Genomic DNA, 16,000 nt, shown 5'->3' on the forward strand with positions numbered 1-16,000 from the left:
CGGCGGGAAAACACTTCTGCACGACTCTACAAGGCAAGCGGGATCCGTCCTCCAAAGGGGAAGTCTCTAGCCCTTTGCTTTCCTGCAGAAACCGCAGCTTCTTCAGTCCAGTAGAAGCTTCTTTGCACCCGCAGCTGGCATTTCCTGGGCATCTGCCCATCTCCGACTTGCTTGTGACTTTTGGACTTGGTCCCCTTGTTCCACAGGTACCCCAGATTGGAAATCCAGCGTTGTTGCATTGTTTGTTTGTGTCTTTCCTGCCTTATTCCCCTATCACGACTTCTTTGTCCTTTGGGGAACTTTAGTGCACTTTGCACTCACTTTTCAGGGTCTTGGGGTGGGCTATTTTTCTAACCCTCACTATTTTCTAATAGTCCCAGCGACCCTCTACAAGGTCACATAGGTTTGGGGTCCATTCGTGGTTCGCATTCCACTTTTGGAGTATATGGTTTGTGTTGCCCCTATCCCTATGTGTCCCCATTGCATCCTATTGTAACTATACATTGTTTGCACTGTTTTCTAAGACTATACTGCATATTTCTGGTATTGTGTATATATATCTTGTGTATATTTCCTATCCTCTCACTGAGGGTACACTCTGAGATACTTTGGCATATTGTCATAAAAATAAAGTACCTTTATTTTTAGTATAACTGTGTATTGTGTTTTCTTATGATATTGTGCATATGACACTAAGTGGTACTGTAGTAGCTTCACACGTCTCCTAGTTCAGCCTAAGCTGCTCTGCTAAGCTACCATTATCTATCAGCCTAAGCTGCTAGACACCCTATACACTAATAAGGGGTAACTGGGCCTGGTGCAAGGTGCAAGTACCCCTAGGTACTCACTACAAGCCAGTCCAGCCTCCTACACCTAGGTACCATATACTAGGGATTTATAAGGGTGTTCCAGTGTGCCAATCAGAATTGGTAAAAATGGTCACTGGCCTGCAGTGACAATTTTAAAAGTAGAGAGAGCATAGGCACTGAGGTTCTGGTTAGCAGAGCCTCAGTGACATAGTTAGGCACCACACAGGGAACACATTCAGGCCACAAACTATGAGCACTGGGGTCCTGGCTAGCAGGATCTCAGTGAGACAGGCAAAAATAAACTGACACACAAGTAAAAATGGGGGTAACATGCCAGGCAAGATGGTACTTTCCTACACTGTGGTACACAGCCATTAGTGAGATCAGCAGCTTCACTATATATGGACTGGTGATGCTGAGGTACACGGCCATTAGGGAGATCAGCATCTTCACTGTATGGATGGGTGATATGGAGGTACATGCCCATTAGTGAGATCAGCAACTTCACTATATGGATGGGTCATGGCCATTAGTGAGATCAGCATTTTCATTATATGTATGGGTGATGCAGAGGTCCATGGCTATTAGTGAGATCAGCATCTTTACATTCTTCAGCCACCCCCTTCCCTCCAGGATAAGTATTTGGGTAACCACAAGTCCAGACGAGGGTCAACTCTGCTCCTTGCTATTCGTCATAGCTGGAATCATATTCCTGGGTATGTTATGATTGTTCTATTGACTATCCATCCCAAGAACATTGAGCTACGAGAATTTGGTGGACAGTATATTGAGAGACAAAATATTGAAAAGTGAGTAGATTTGGGAAATTATTACTTTGCTATTCCTACCTTCAATTCTACTATCTTGAATATATTTATATATATCACCAAAGTACGTAAATGTGGGGTTCGATAAAGAAACACTATACTTAGGGATATTTTGGATTCAACCTTTTAATGTGAATATTCCCATGCCTCGACTCCATGGACTGGATCTTCAGGGATCACATCGTGTTGTCTGAAGCAAGGCTGCATCCGCAGTGTCCCAGAGGTCTACAGAGCCTGATGTCTCACTCGTTACTAAGTGCAGACTGTGATACCCTGGAACGTAGAGGGGATCCGGCTCTTCTGTCACCACAGAATACCGCTGAGGCCACAGCTTGGTAAGCCTGGGTAGCACCAACGGAGTCCCTGTGTGTAACGTAGTTAATGGCGATTTCAGTGGCGTAACAAAACATGAGGGGGCCCCCTGCGAGATATACTGAAGGGACCTCCCACACTCACAGCAGTGGAGCTGAGGGGGCCCCTCCAGTATGGGTAAGCCCTCCCCTCACGCTGCAGGGGTTGCAAAGGCCTCTGTTACTCCCCTGAGTAATTTAATAATCGAAAGATCAAGCATGTGCCAAAGTGAGCAGCTCTGTCGTGAAAGTACTCAAAGAAAGCACATAGGCTGGGATTCTGGCTTGGGATCATCAGATGATACTGCCACAGGGAGCGCATAGCATCAATGGCACAGGAGCTGCATTGCAAAACGTTAATGGTACAGGAGCTGCATCTCATGGCCCTAAGGACCAGTCTTGATCCTTTGCTCTTGAGACAGCAAACAGAGAGTGAAATAGAGAAAGAAAGTGAATGAAAAAACAATGGAGAAAAAGAGGGAGAAAGGAAAGGATGAAAGAATAAGAGGACAAAGATGCGAGAGAAGGAAAAGAGAACAAGAAAAAAGGAAAGAAAGAAAGAAAGAAAGGAAGGAGAGAAATAATTAGAAAAAGGAAAAAATAAATAGAAGATAGCAAAAAAACAAAGGAGATGGAGGAAAAAAGAGACAAACTAAGAAGAAACAAATGAAGAAACACAAGAAAGAAAACTGTGAAAGCAATAAATGAGGGGAGAGACAAAATAGTAAAAAAGAAAGAATGGCAAAAGAAGAAGAAAAGGAGATGGAAAAGCAAAGCAGAGAAAGAGTAAAGAAAAAGGCAAGAGAAACAAAATTAGAATAGGAAGGGAGTTTAATGTAAGGAAAGGGAAAATTAGCGAAGAGGAAAGATAGAGTTAATGGAAAAGAAAATAAGAAAGAAACAGAAAGACCTGGAGAAAAGGACAGAAGCAGAGAAAGAAAGGAGAAAAAAAGAAAAGGTAAAATAAGTAAATACAACAAAAAGCAGAAAAAAAGAGAATGAATACCAGAGAGCAGGAAAGATAAGGATAGACAAAGAAGATAAGGTTTAAAGAAAGGTGGTAAAGAATGTAACAAGACAAGAACAAACCCAAGGAAGGAAGAGAGAAGGAAAGAAATAGGAGAAAAAAGGAAGTAGAGAAGAAGGCGAGAAATCAAAATAAAAGGGCAAAAATGAAAAAGGAATAGAGAAAGTAGAGAGACAAAAGAGGAGAAAGAAGCAAAGAACAATGAAATAATTATTGAGCGAAAGAGGAAAATAAAGAAAGGTGAAGAAGAAATAACTAGAAAAAAACAGAAACAGTGAAAAAGGAGGAGAAATATAGAGAATGAAAGAGAGAAAAGGAAAAATAAGAAAGAAATAAAGAAGGGGAGAATTGAGGAAAGGAAAAACATAGAGGTAGAAATGAGAATACAAGAAATAATATAGTAACAGTAAAATAAAAGCAAGAAGAAAGAAATACACTGAAAAAAGAACACATAACAAGGAAGGTGGAAGGAAAGAAGGAGGTAGGGAAGGAAGAAATAGTGCAAAAAGATCAGATGAAAGTGAGAAAGAGGGAAAGCAAGAAAGATGCGCTAAAATAATTTGAGAAAAAAAAGCAATTCATGAAAGCAAGGGGGGAAAAAAGGATAGAGAGGCAAGAAAGAAAGCTGAAAAAGTGAAAAAGAATGTCTCAGAAGCGGGTAGGCTGCATCATCCGCACGGTCAGCTTTCGAGCCCTCACGGAATCAGGCGCAGTGTCAGCCTCGCCCTATCAGGTGGGGGGCTCTGTGTTCTCCAGCGCGCTGGCAGGTAATTATCATGTGTCAGCTACTCAGTGGCAGCCGCGAGCTACTGATAGCTCACGATCGACCTACTGGAGACCTCTGCTTTAGCTTCGGTAGTGACATTGGTCTCATCATTGACGGCAAAGGTTCACGGGAATGGTGGCCTGTCTGCATTTGATTTTTGATAAAGCAATATTTTTTTTATTTTAAATGAAGCCTGTTTTCCTTAAAGGAAAATGGGATGTGTTTGAAAAAATTAAACCTTCAAGTTTCATTTTTAAGCGTAAGCAGTGGTCTGAGGGACCAGTGCCTGCTGTTAAAAAATATTATTTACATTCTCATTTACGAATGGGTTACAAGCAGCTTTAAACTGGTAATAAAGTATTACATGCTTGCAACCAGAATTTGGTCACAAAACAGTAATACATACCATATTGATTCGGTATTTAGAAGGGATGCCCTAAACATGCCCTTCAAAATACTGAATCGCAAATGCAAAATGTGATTTGGTAACAAGTTACAACAATTCTAGGCTGCTAAGGAAGAAGAATAGTGCTCCTGATTCTGGTTTGATGAATGCCAAGGGTAGCAGCAGGATTCAACTTGGAGGAGAGAAGAGTACAAGACTGGAGCTCAAATGAGAATTGTTGTCTTGAGATAAAAGGGACTTAGATTATTAAGAGTATTAAGGACCAGACAAAGGGCATTAAACAGGCTTGTTTTTAATGGGAAGTGGTGAGGTCTTCAAAGGTGTTCTGAAATGTGTGAATTCCTTGGAAAGTTGTAAATCAAGTGGGCTGCAGAGTTTTGTCTCTCCCTGGTGGTGGAAGATGAACACAACTTGTATTTAGCAACTTTAACAGGCCAATGCAAATGGCTACAATTGAAGTCACTTGTTGAGACATAGATCTTGGTGGATTAGAAAACACAGTTAAAAGAGTTGGGCACAAGCCTTTGGCTGGAAGGCGCCAGGAGGAGGTGCAGCTAGGTCTAGTTTCAGACAGTTCCCAGGCAGTTCTCTCTCATACAGATTGCTACTGAGGGCATCCAGGACCAAAACGTGCTTGAATACCCAAAAGACTATTGGATGATGAAACAGTAGTTGTGTGTTGTGTTGACTTTATTTCTGAAAATCCGAAATGGTCGAAGCGAAGTGCCTAATGTGGGTTTGGCATTGTTGACCTCAAGAATAGATGAGGAATTGTATCTGTTAGACCTGTCAGCGTAGGGTGGTATTCCCCTAGACCTTTAGCCTCCTTACCTTATCTTTTTCCTGAATCTTTTTGCTGGCCTTCTGACTCTGAGCACTTTACCACTGCTGCCCAGTGCTAAAGTGCATGTGTTTCTCCCCTAAGCATGGTGGCATTGGTCTATCCACAATAGGGGTATTTGATTTACTTGCAAGACCCATGCAAAGTGGTGTACCATGTATATAGGGCCTGTAAATGAAATGTTACTAGTGGGTCTGCAGCACTGCTTGTACTACCCACACAAGAAGCGCTCTAAAGCATGTCTCAGGCCTGCCACGGCAGAGCCTGGATGTGCAGCTTTACTGCCACTTGGCCTTTAAAACACATTGTCAAGCCTTAAACTCCCATGTTAGTACACATAACTCACCCTTAAGGTAGGCTCTAGGTAGCCCATAGGGCAGGGTGCTGTATAAGTAAAATTTAGGGCATGTGCTTTTAAGTTCTGCATGTCCTAGTAGTGAAAAACACATAAATTCATTTTCACTACTGTGAGGCCTACTCCTCTCATAGGTTAACATGGGAATTTCTTATTATACTTTTAAGCTGTAATTCCTGATTGAAAAGGAGTGGCTAAATTATGTTTCACATCATTGGAATGATAATGATAAATCCCATTTGACATTACTATTTTAGTGCTCACTGTGCCACTGTATTCAAGCTAGCGTGGCTGATGAGGGGTGATACCCCGAAACCGCTCCCACCATGCTTGTTTCTGGTTCACGGAGGACCCGGCTTTGCAGTTCAGTCTGGACTGTTCCCATGGGGAGCAGGGTCAAGACTGAGTTGTATATGGCTGGGTCAAAACTGGGGTAATGTGGTAGGTACAAAAAGATGGATTAAATCCAGATCTTTGTGACTGGGGGTGGAGGGTTGCATTGTTCAGCATTTTGTCCATCATCTGTTGTTTTTACTTTTATAAAGTGGGCATTTCTCTGCTCTTTACACCTCTGTGTGCCTGCAGCCTGTCTCCAGTACACGTCTGGGGTGGGTGACACATACACTTTGTGCATTTCGTGTAGACAGCCACAAACACAGGAAGATTAGGTGTGTTTGAGCACCCATCAGCATTCTGATGGCTCTTCTTTTCCAGGAAAGACGGGAGAGACTGACACTTACCTGAATAGGCAGTGCCTGTACCCACACAAAGGGCCAATAACCCCCTACTGGCAGTTTGGAGCCAGGGCTGAGATAAAAGGACCTCTGTGCACTTCAAAGACACTAGTTTGAAGTCACCCCCACTTCAATGGCACAACTAGGTATAAGTGATGGGTCTCTGACTCCACCAAATCAGACTCATCTGGACCTAGAACTGGATTCTGTCAGAAGAACCGCTCTGGTGCATGAAGGGTTGTTACTCTGCTGGACTGCTGACCTGGAGGGACTGCGTTTCTGCTGAGCTGTCTTGCTTCCTGCTGCTCTCTGACCCTGATTAGGGGAGCTGAACTCTGCCTTGCAACAGAAGTAATCTCTATCGGCGTGTTTGCTTGCTTTCTGTTGCTTGAGACTCAGGATATCAATGTCTGTAGCCTTGCTCCTGTGTCTGATTCTTTTGGAAGTGGACCCTGATGCTTGCACCAGAGAGATATATGCACCTCAAGTCTGCTTGGTGCATCAACCCTGTTGCGGGAGTAGAACCAGTGCATCACTCTCGGCACCAATGCATCGCCTTCAGAACCCCGATGCTCAGAACCATGCATTCCTGATGCAGCAGCTTGAGAGATCGGATCATCCCACACATCAAAGGTCTTGTGAATGAATAGGCCTCCAATGCCGAAGCAGTGAGAGGCCTTCGAAAGCAACAGTTTAACTAAAGAACTTCCTCTGAGACTCCCCAAGAGCAGCCTGTCAGCACAACTCAGGAGTCCACACTGGCAATGAAAAATAAAAGCATGACAACTTAGAGACCCAAGATGGAGGTGAGGCCTTGACCAAGAAAACACAGTTCCATACATCACAGCATTGTTGTTTCAGGTGCACAATGTTTGTATTACTTAGGGAAATGTTATTCAAACTTCGTAGGACGTGATATCAAAGTCAAAGGAGTGACCCCATTTGGCCAAAGGCACAATTTATACATGACAAAGGATAGGACTAAGTGATGAGCCCTGCGGTACCCCAAAGGTCGAAGAGTGATATGCAGAGTTTAAAAAAGTAAGGTGAACAGAGTGAGATCTCTGACAAAAAAGAACAAATTCATATGAGAGCATGTTTGCAAACTCCCAGGTCCAAAAAACAGGTTAAGAGAATAGTATAAGACTGATGTGTGTGTGAGAAAATAGCTTGTTAGTTGAAGTGGATGGTAGTTCTCTTCAAGTATTAATTACACTATTCCTTACTATGTACAGTTAGGGCTCACTAATGTGAACACGAACAACTATGGGTAGGTGTAGTACAAAGTAGACAGGCTTAACTTAGGAGAAATGTGTACAGAATGTGTATGTACCAAAATAGTTAAAAAGTAGAAATAAACAACACACTAAAAATCACACTCCAATTTGGGAAAACAGGGAAATGTTAAAGAACAAATAAACACCAAAACAACAAATATATGGGGCTGAGAACTAAAGATATTATTTGTCAAATGTATAAGTGTGCCCAGCCTCACAAGGCTAAGTCAAAGTAAAAGTTAAGATCAATTGCGATAGAGCGAAAGTCAAGTACAGGGACCAGATTTGTCTAGGAGGAAAGTTTACCTTCTTACTTAGTAGTTTTTCTTGAGAAAAGTCCTTGTTGACGAGGTCGGCAGTGGAACGGAATCCCAGCTTAATCTGAAGAGGGACTCATCAACATTGGTCGGTGTAGGAAAGTACCCTCTTTCTTGGCATGGTTACCTCTTTTTCTGTCTGATGTCATGAGCTTGACTGTATTCACTGGGATCCTGCTAACCAGGACCCCGGTGATTATGCTCTCTCTCCCAAAACTCAGTATTCCACCCCCAATTGGCACACTGGTGCCCCATTATAAGTCCCTAGTATATGGTTCCTAGGTACCCAGGGCATTGGGGTCCCAGGGGTTCCCTATGGGCTGCCGCATATATTTTGCCACCCATGGGGAGCCCAAGCAAAGGGTTCTGCTTGACTGCTTGACTGCTATTACAGCCTGTGTGAAAAGGTGCAAGCACCCGTTCACTGCCATTTTTCACTACACCAGTTCATTTATAAGTCACCCCTATGGCAAGTGTTCTAGCCCAGAGGACAGGGTGCAAAGTACCTGTGTATGAGGGCACCCCTGCACTAGCAAGGCTGCACCAACAAACTCCAGGCCCATTTTCCTGGGCTTCATGAGTGCGTGGATGCCATTTTACACTACCTATGTCCAACTACATAATGGTAACTCCAAACATAGGCATGTTTGGTATTAAAAACGTTGGAATCATATCCCAAGGGATTTGCAAGCATTGCTTGTATGATTTCCTGCACTCTGGGGGCTCCTTAGAGGACCTCCAGTATTGCCATTACAGCCTTCTGAGGGTTTCCAGGCAGGCAAACCTGCTGCCACCTCCCAGACAGGTTTCTGACCTCCTGTTACTTGAGAAGGTCTAGCCCAGAAAGGCAGAACAAAGAATTTCCAATGGGAGAGGGATATTACACCCTCTACCTTTGGAAATAGTGGTTACAGGCTTGGGAGGCTTAGCCTCCCTAAGCCACTGGAAATGCTTTGAAGGGCACAGATGGTGCCCTCCTTGCATAAACCAGTCTACACGGGCTCAGGGAGCCCCAGTCCCTGCTCTGGCATGAAACTGGACAATGGAAAGGGGAGTGACCACTCCCCTGTCCATCACCACCCCAGGGGTGGTGCTCAGAGCTGCTCCTCCAGAGGGTCCATGGGTTTTGCCATCTTGGATTCAAGGCTGACAGGGAACTCTGGGAGCATCTGAGTGGCCAGTGCCAGCAGGTGAGGTCAGAACGCCCTCCTGAAAGGTGGTCACCCAACTAGGTGACCAATCCCCATTTCAGAGCTATTTAGGGTCTCTCTCTCTCTTGGGTGGTTCCTCAGATTCAGATTGCAAGACTCCAGCTGGAATCTTCTGCACCCTCCAGTTCAACTTCTGACCGAAGAAACCGTATCTGGACTCTTCAGGACCCTACAAGCTGCAATAAAGAAGCAAGACCACTTCTGCAACATTGTATCTCCGGCTCCTTCCAGCAACTGCAACATTTCCCTGGTTGTGCATCCTCTGAGGACAGTCCGTCTTCAGCCTGCATCGGAAGGAAGTAGGAATCTCCCTTAGAGAGAAGGAGTCACTCCCCTGCTTGGGCAGGCACCAACTGCAACGACGACCTGCTGCATGAATCCACTCTCCTGCTGAGCTGCATGGATCCTGCATCACGGGTGGTAGACTGAAGTGGTTCCTATGGTCCTCTCTTCCAGCTGTCCAACTTGGGTGAAGGTAAGCCCTTGCCTGCCCACGCAGGACAGTACCCCTAATCACCTCATCATTTGCAGCTGCCAAGGCTTGTTGGTATCCTTCCTCCAAGATCTTCAAGCATCTCGCAGCTTCAGCCCCAGCACTCTTTTCTGACAGCTCCCTTAGTGGTTCTCTGGCAGTGTGGGAGCCTTTCTCGTAGTGCTGCATGGACCTCTTTTGCCACGTTACTGTCCCTCTCCTGTGGGACTCCTGTGGGCGTCCTGGGTAGAGTCCACCAGGTCCTTCCTGGTCACCGGCAGTGCCTTTTACCACTAACCGCAAGCTTTGCATGTACCAAGGCTTGTTGGCGAACTCTGACAATGTAAACCCGACTGAAATCCTCCATCAGGCGTGGGACTTCACCTGCACCCTCCAAGAACCCGACTTTATCTTCTTGGGTGCAATGCTGACTCTTCTTCTGCAGCAGTGGTTAATCTTTTGCACCTTCATCTGGGTTGATAGGGGTTCCTGCCCTTCCTGGACCCTCTGTGCTTCTTGGACTTGGTCCCCTCTTTAACAGGTCCTCCGGTCCAGGAATCCACTGTTGATGTCTTGCAGTCTCTTCTGGGTTTTGCAATTTTCTTCTTGACTTCTCTGTTGGTGTTCTGGGAAACGTACAGTGATTACTCCTGTTTTCCTGGTCGCTGGGGTGGGTTGTGGTTCTTACCTTTGGGCTTGCCTAGTACCCCCAACTCCCCTCTACTCACTACACTTGTCTAGGTGGCAGACCGGCTTTTGCATTCCACCTTCTTAGTATATGGGTTGTGCTCCCCCTGGGCCCATTTCTAACTATTGTAATTGCACTAATTGCACTGTTTTCTAACTGTTTTTATTCCTATTTTTGCATAGTAGTGTACATAATTTGTGTATTACTTACCTCCTAAGGGAGTATAGTCACTATGGTATTTTTGGTATTTGTGTGTGTAGGAACGTACCATCTTTCCTGACATGTTAGCCCCATTGCAGTCTGTGTGAAATAGTGCACACACTATTTCACAACCATTTTCACTGCACTTAAGTAACTTATAAGTCACCTATATGTCTAACCTTCATTTACTGAAGGTTAGGTGCAAAGTTACTAAGTGCGAGGGCGCCCTGGAACTAGCAAAGGTGCCCTCACATAGTTCAGAGCAATTTCCCTGGACTTTGTGAGTGCGGGGACACCATTACATGTGTGCACTATACATAGGTCAATACCTATATGTAGCTTCACAATGGTAACTCTGAATATGGCCATGTAACATGTCTAAGATCATGATATTGTCCCCCCATTCCAAATATGGTATTGAGGAGCAAATTCCATGCATCCTGGGGGCTCCACCATGGACCCCCAGTACTGCCAAACCAGCTCTCTGAGGCTTGCACTGCACTTACAGCTGCTGCCTCCTCACAGACAGGGTTCTGCCCTCCTAGGGTCTGAGCACCTCAGTCCTAGGAAGGCAGAACAAAGGATTTCCTCTGAGAGCAGGGTGTTACACCCTCTCCCTTTGGAAATAGGTGTCACAGGCTGGGGAGGGGTAGCCTTCCCCAGCCTCTGGAAATGCTGTGAAGGGCACAGATGGTGCCCTCCTTGCATAAGCCAGTCTATACCGATTCAGGGACCCCTTGCCCTTGCTCTGGTGCGAAACTGGACAAAGTAAAGGGGAGTGACCACTCCCCTGTCCATCACCACCCTAGGGTAGTGCCCAAAGCTCCTCCAGTGTGTCCCAGACTTCAACCGTCTTGCTTTGCAAGGTGTGGGGACAACCTGGAGGCCTATGAGTGGCCAGTGCCAACAGGTGACATCAGAGACCCCTCCTGATAGGTCCATACCTGATAAGGTAGTCAATCCCCCTCTCAGGGCTATTTAGGGTCTCTCTGGTGGGTATTCTTCAGATTCTGCTTGCAAGTTTCCATCAGGAATCCTCTGCAACTACTACTTCATCCTCTGATCAACCACAGCCTGCTCCAGGATCTGCTGTAACGGCAACAAAGTATCTAGAAGGGCTACTTTTCCTCTACACTTTCAGCTCTAGCCAGCAACTGCAACAGTTTCCACGGTGTGCACGCTCTGGGGACTCCCTGTCTTCACCCTGCACCAGAAGGACTAAAGAAATCTCCAGTGGGGTGACGGAGTCAATCCCCTGCTCAAGCAGGCACCTTCCAAGACGACGACCGGTACCCTTGGACTCCTCTCACAGCGACGAGTGTGCTCCTAAGGACACAGAGGTTGGACCCCATCGACATAGACTGTTCTGAGGTCCTGCTGATGCAATTTGGAGGAGTTAAGACCTTGCCTTCTCTGAGAGCAACAGTACCCCTGTGTTCTGCATCTTCTTCACCTCCTGAGGCCTCTGTGCACTATTTGCAAACTTTCTTCATGCACAGCCTGGCCAAGGTCCCCAGCTCCTTACCCTGCAATGCTCAACTCGCTGAGTTATTCTCCGGCGGCATGGGACCTTCCTTTGGGGTGCTGCACCATCTGCGTTTTGCACCTCCTTTGTCCCCGTGTCCTGGGACTCCCATGGGTGCTGCCTGCCATCCTGAGGGCTCTCTAAAGTGCTGAGAGCCCCCTCTTCCTCCTCACACAGAGTTCAGGTCCCCAGGTCCCTCCTGGGTCCAGCCAGTGCCATTTGGACACTAAACGCACTTTTGTCGTAAACAAGGCTTGTTGGCGACTTTCAACACAAAATCACATCTGCACCCATCTTCACTTCATGGGACATCTTTTGCGTCATGCAGAAACCCACTGGTATCTTCCAAGGGTGCATTCCTGCAGTCTTCGACTAACCGGGGACTCTTCTTTTGCACCCTCTTCTGGGTTGGCAGGGGCTCCTGTCCTTCCTGGAACTTCTTTTGACTTCTGGACCTGGTCCCCTTCTTTTGAAGGTCTTCAGATCCAGGAATCCAGCAGTTGCTGTTTGCAGACTTGATTGGTTACTGCAATATTCCAATCACGAGGTGTAGTGTCCTAAGGAAACTTGCAGTACTTTACTGCTGCTTTTCTGGGCTCTGGTGTGGGGTAATTTACTTACCTTTACTGTATTCTTACTCTCCCAGCGATTCTACACACACTACACTAGTCTTTGTGATTCGCATTCCACTTTCTTAGTATATGGTTTGTGTTGTCCCTAGACCTATTTTCTCCCATTGCATTCTATAGCATGTCCTATTGTTTGCACTGTTCTATGACTATTTACTTGTCTACTTTTTTGTGTCTAATGCACATATTGTGTATAATACTCACTTCCAGAAGGAGTATTGTCTCTAAGATATTTTTGGTACTATGTCACCCAAATAAATACCTTTATTTTTGGTAACACTGAGTATAAGTACTGCACTATAAATGGTATTGCAAGAGCTTTGCATGTCTCCTAGTTCAGCCTAAGCTGCTCTGCTATAGCTACCTCTATCAGCCTAAGCTGCTAGAAACACCTCTATTCTACTAATAAGAGATAACTGGACCTGGCACAAGGTGTAAGTACCTCTGGTACCCACTACAAGCCAGGCCAGCCTCCTACAGTGTCACCAAAATGAAGTACCTCTATTTTTGTACAACTGAGTGTTTTCTTTCATGTGTGTGAGTGCTGTGTGACTATCATGGTTTTTCCTGAGCTTTGCTTTTCTCCTAGCCTTGGCTGCTCATCCACAGCTACCTCTAGAGATCCTGGCTTCTAGACACTGACTACACAACACTAATAAGGGATATCTGGACCAGGTATAAGATGTAAGTACCATAGAACCCACCACACTCCAGACCAGCCTCCTACAGTTGTGTGTACCACAGGACCACAGTGGGAGCATCAGCTCTGGTGGGGAGGAGAAAGCTCTTGATGTCCAAGGCAGAAAAACTCTGAGCACACAAAGTCCAAAGTCACAGGCCAGAAAGACATCATCAGGATTCTTCTCGGTGTTGATCTCAGAAAAGTTCTCACTTTTCAGACTTAGGGCCTGATTTAGATCTTGATGGTGTTCCCATCAAGCCACGTTATCAGCAAACCCAACAAAATATTGTCAAGTCAACAGTGTTCTGCCTGCTGCATTCAGATGTTACAGCTCTTCCGTGCCGTGGGACCCAATTGGCTCCACACAGTGGCAGGAGCTATGTAACAGCATAAGTGACATACACAGTCCCTTTGACATATGTGTCCCCCTGCACTACACACTATACAACACACCACATACAAACCATCATCTATTATAATTCGAACATAACACAACCCATAAATGCCAAAAACACATATTGACATACATCCATGACACAACATAGACACTCATTGACACTGCACTCACACACGACACAACCATAACAAACAACATAACTATGCAACAGCAACATTTACCTGAATATGTCACACGGCAACATAACATACACACCAACATCGATCTCACATGCAAGTGACACAACCACACCACCCACTCCAGCGCTGTCCACCTCAACCAGCCAATCCACACACACACACATACATGTACTGAATTACATACATAAAAGATAGCACAAACCTATCAGTACAGGTCCCCTTGCAATGCACGCATGGGCACCATTGACAAGTGTGATTGTACCATCATTCTGGTGACATCATTCATTCGGCAATGAATGATGACACCACAAATACAATTGTATATGTGTGCAATATGCGTGTTGTTCCAATGTGTCCCCAGCCATGTGTGACACAATTGTCTCACCGACATATGCATGTTACAGTGATTTTTCAAAAAATACTGTGACATGTAATTGCCTGCAGTGGTCCCAACATCCTGTGCAGTGCCCATCTAACGTACCGTGGCAATGCCATGTTCATACTTTTGTGTCCAGTGATGCGAGGGTTGTGTTTTCTTAGTGGGCCAGTGGCAGCAGCAAAGGCAGGTGCTGTCCATTTGGATCAAGTCAAAAGCAGCAGTGGAATCTGAATGACCCCTTTACCTTCAACACCCCAACTCAAAAGTGGAGGTCGGACCAGCCACTTTTTGCTTGACGGTAAGGCACGTCCAAATCTGCATGGCGGAACGAGTGGCTGGGTCCAGCTGGCATCCACTCTTCCCTCTCCTGCCGTCAACACAGTCAATGTTTCTTCACAGAGAGGGTGTTTCGAATGTGGGCTTTCAGTTATGGGACCACCGACATGTAAAAAAGGAGGGCAGATTGTCACGGCCGCAGATGGGCTTCCAGTTGAAAACTCGGTGGTGGGACCGTTATACCAACATCTAAAGAGGCCGTTAGAAACGTTTTGGAAGTCAGGATCAGCAGGGAACACAAGGAAGTTGACTCTCACAATCAGTTCAACTTTGGCTGATACAGCTGGGCGGTGGTCTGCTGGTAGCCTCTGCTTTGTTTTGCACAAAATTCTGAAATTGTGCAGTCAAGCAATTTTGGAGGGCAACAAGTACACTCTAACACCAAAAAGGGTCAAGGCCCATTTGGGCACAATTTGGTTTTGGGCTCAATCTTCCAGAAACCACCAGCAAGGTCCAAGGCAAGTCCGGTTGGAACTTGTCAGCTGGGCTCTTGACGTTGTGGGTGTCTTGCAGCCTTTGGGTTCCTGGAGTTAACTGGAGGATAGCAGACTAGCCCTTGGAGTCCATTGTTATGTCCTGGGTATACGTGGGGAGCAGGCCTAGCCCTTGCAGCTTTTTTCTCACAGGTTCAACAGAAGGTGCAGGCCTTCTGTCTTCCACATGTTCAGAGATGTTCTGAATAGGGTACTGAGGGTACTACTTTTACGCCCAGTGACAGCCTGTTGTTGGGGGATACTCCTGGTCACAGTGTGCCCCACCCACGTTTGCAGCACTTCCCTTGTGTTCTACTGTAGAATATCCACATTTCCCCTTTCTGCCTAAGACCAGTATGGCCGAGCCTTTCTTACCCTGTGCAGAGCTCCAGGCACACCCCTGAAGTGTGCCCTAGAGAAATAGGTAACCCCCCTGCAAAGCAGCTCTGGAACAGGGTTCCACCCACTTGGATTGGTGCCCCTTTGGCTACTTGGACAGACAATGGCAGGGCTGGGCCTAGGCATGAGTTACATCCGCCTGTGACAGGCAATAACCATTTGAAGCTTGTGCATTTGGTGAGCACATCTCCCAGAGCACCCAGTCAGAAGTGGATTGCACCTCGTCCTAGCCAAGACTCTGTTGTTTCCTTTCATGAGAGCCATTCACACCTCTCAGCCGGCTGCCAAGTGACAGTTGAGGATTAACTCAGAAAAGGTTAATAGAGGCTTTAGACAGGAAAATGGCAACTTTCTAAATGTGGCAAATTTAAAACAGTAATTTAAAACCCAACTTGACCATTAGATTGGAGTTTAAATTACTATGAGTTTGAGTCATTGAATCATGTGTCTACCTATTCCCAAACTGAAATAAAGCATTATAAGGTGTTGTATTGTAACGTAGTGCTTTTCTACGGAAGAGTCAGCCTTGCCACAATGAAAAGCAACTTGGAAGATTTTTCACTTCCAGGACGTACAAATTAAATAGACATGCCCTACTTTTTAAATACTATACACCCTGCCCTATGGGCATTTAAGTCTTACTTTGGGATTAGGGGTGGCTTCTAAGTATTACAAATGAAGGTTTAGGCCTGTTTTAAGGTTTATTTGGCCAGGTTACAT

Source organism: Pleurodeles waltl, chromosome 8, assembly GCF_031143425.1.
Source record: "Pleurodeles waltl isolate 20211129_DDA chromosome 8, aPleWal1.hap1.20221129, whole genome shotgun sequence".
NCBI lineage: Eukaryota > Metazoa > Chordata > Amphibia > Caudata > Salamandridae > Pleurodeles > Pleurodeles waltl.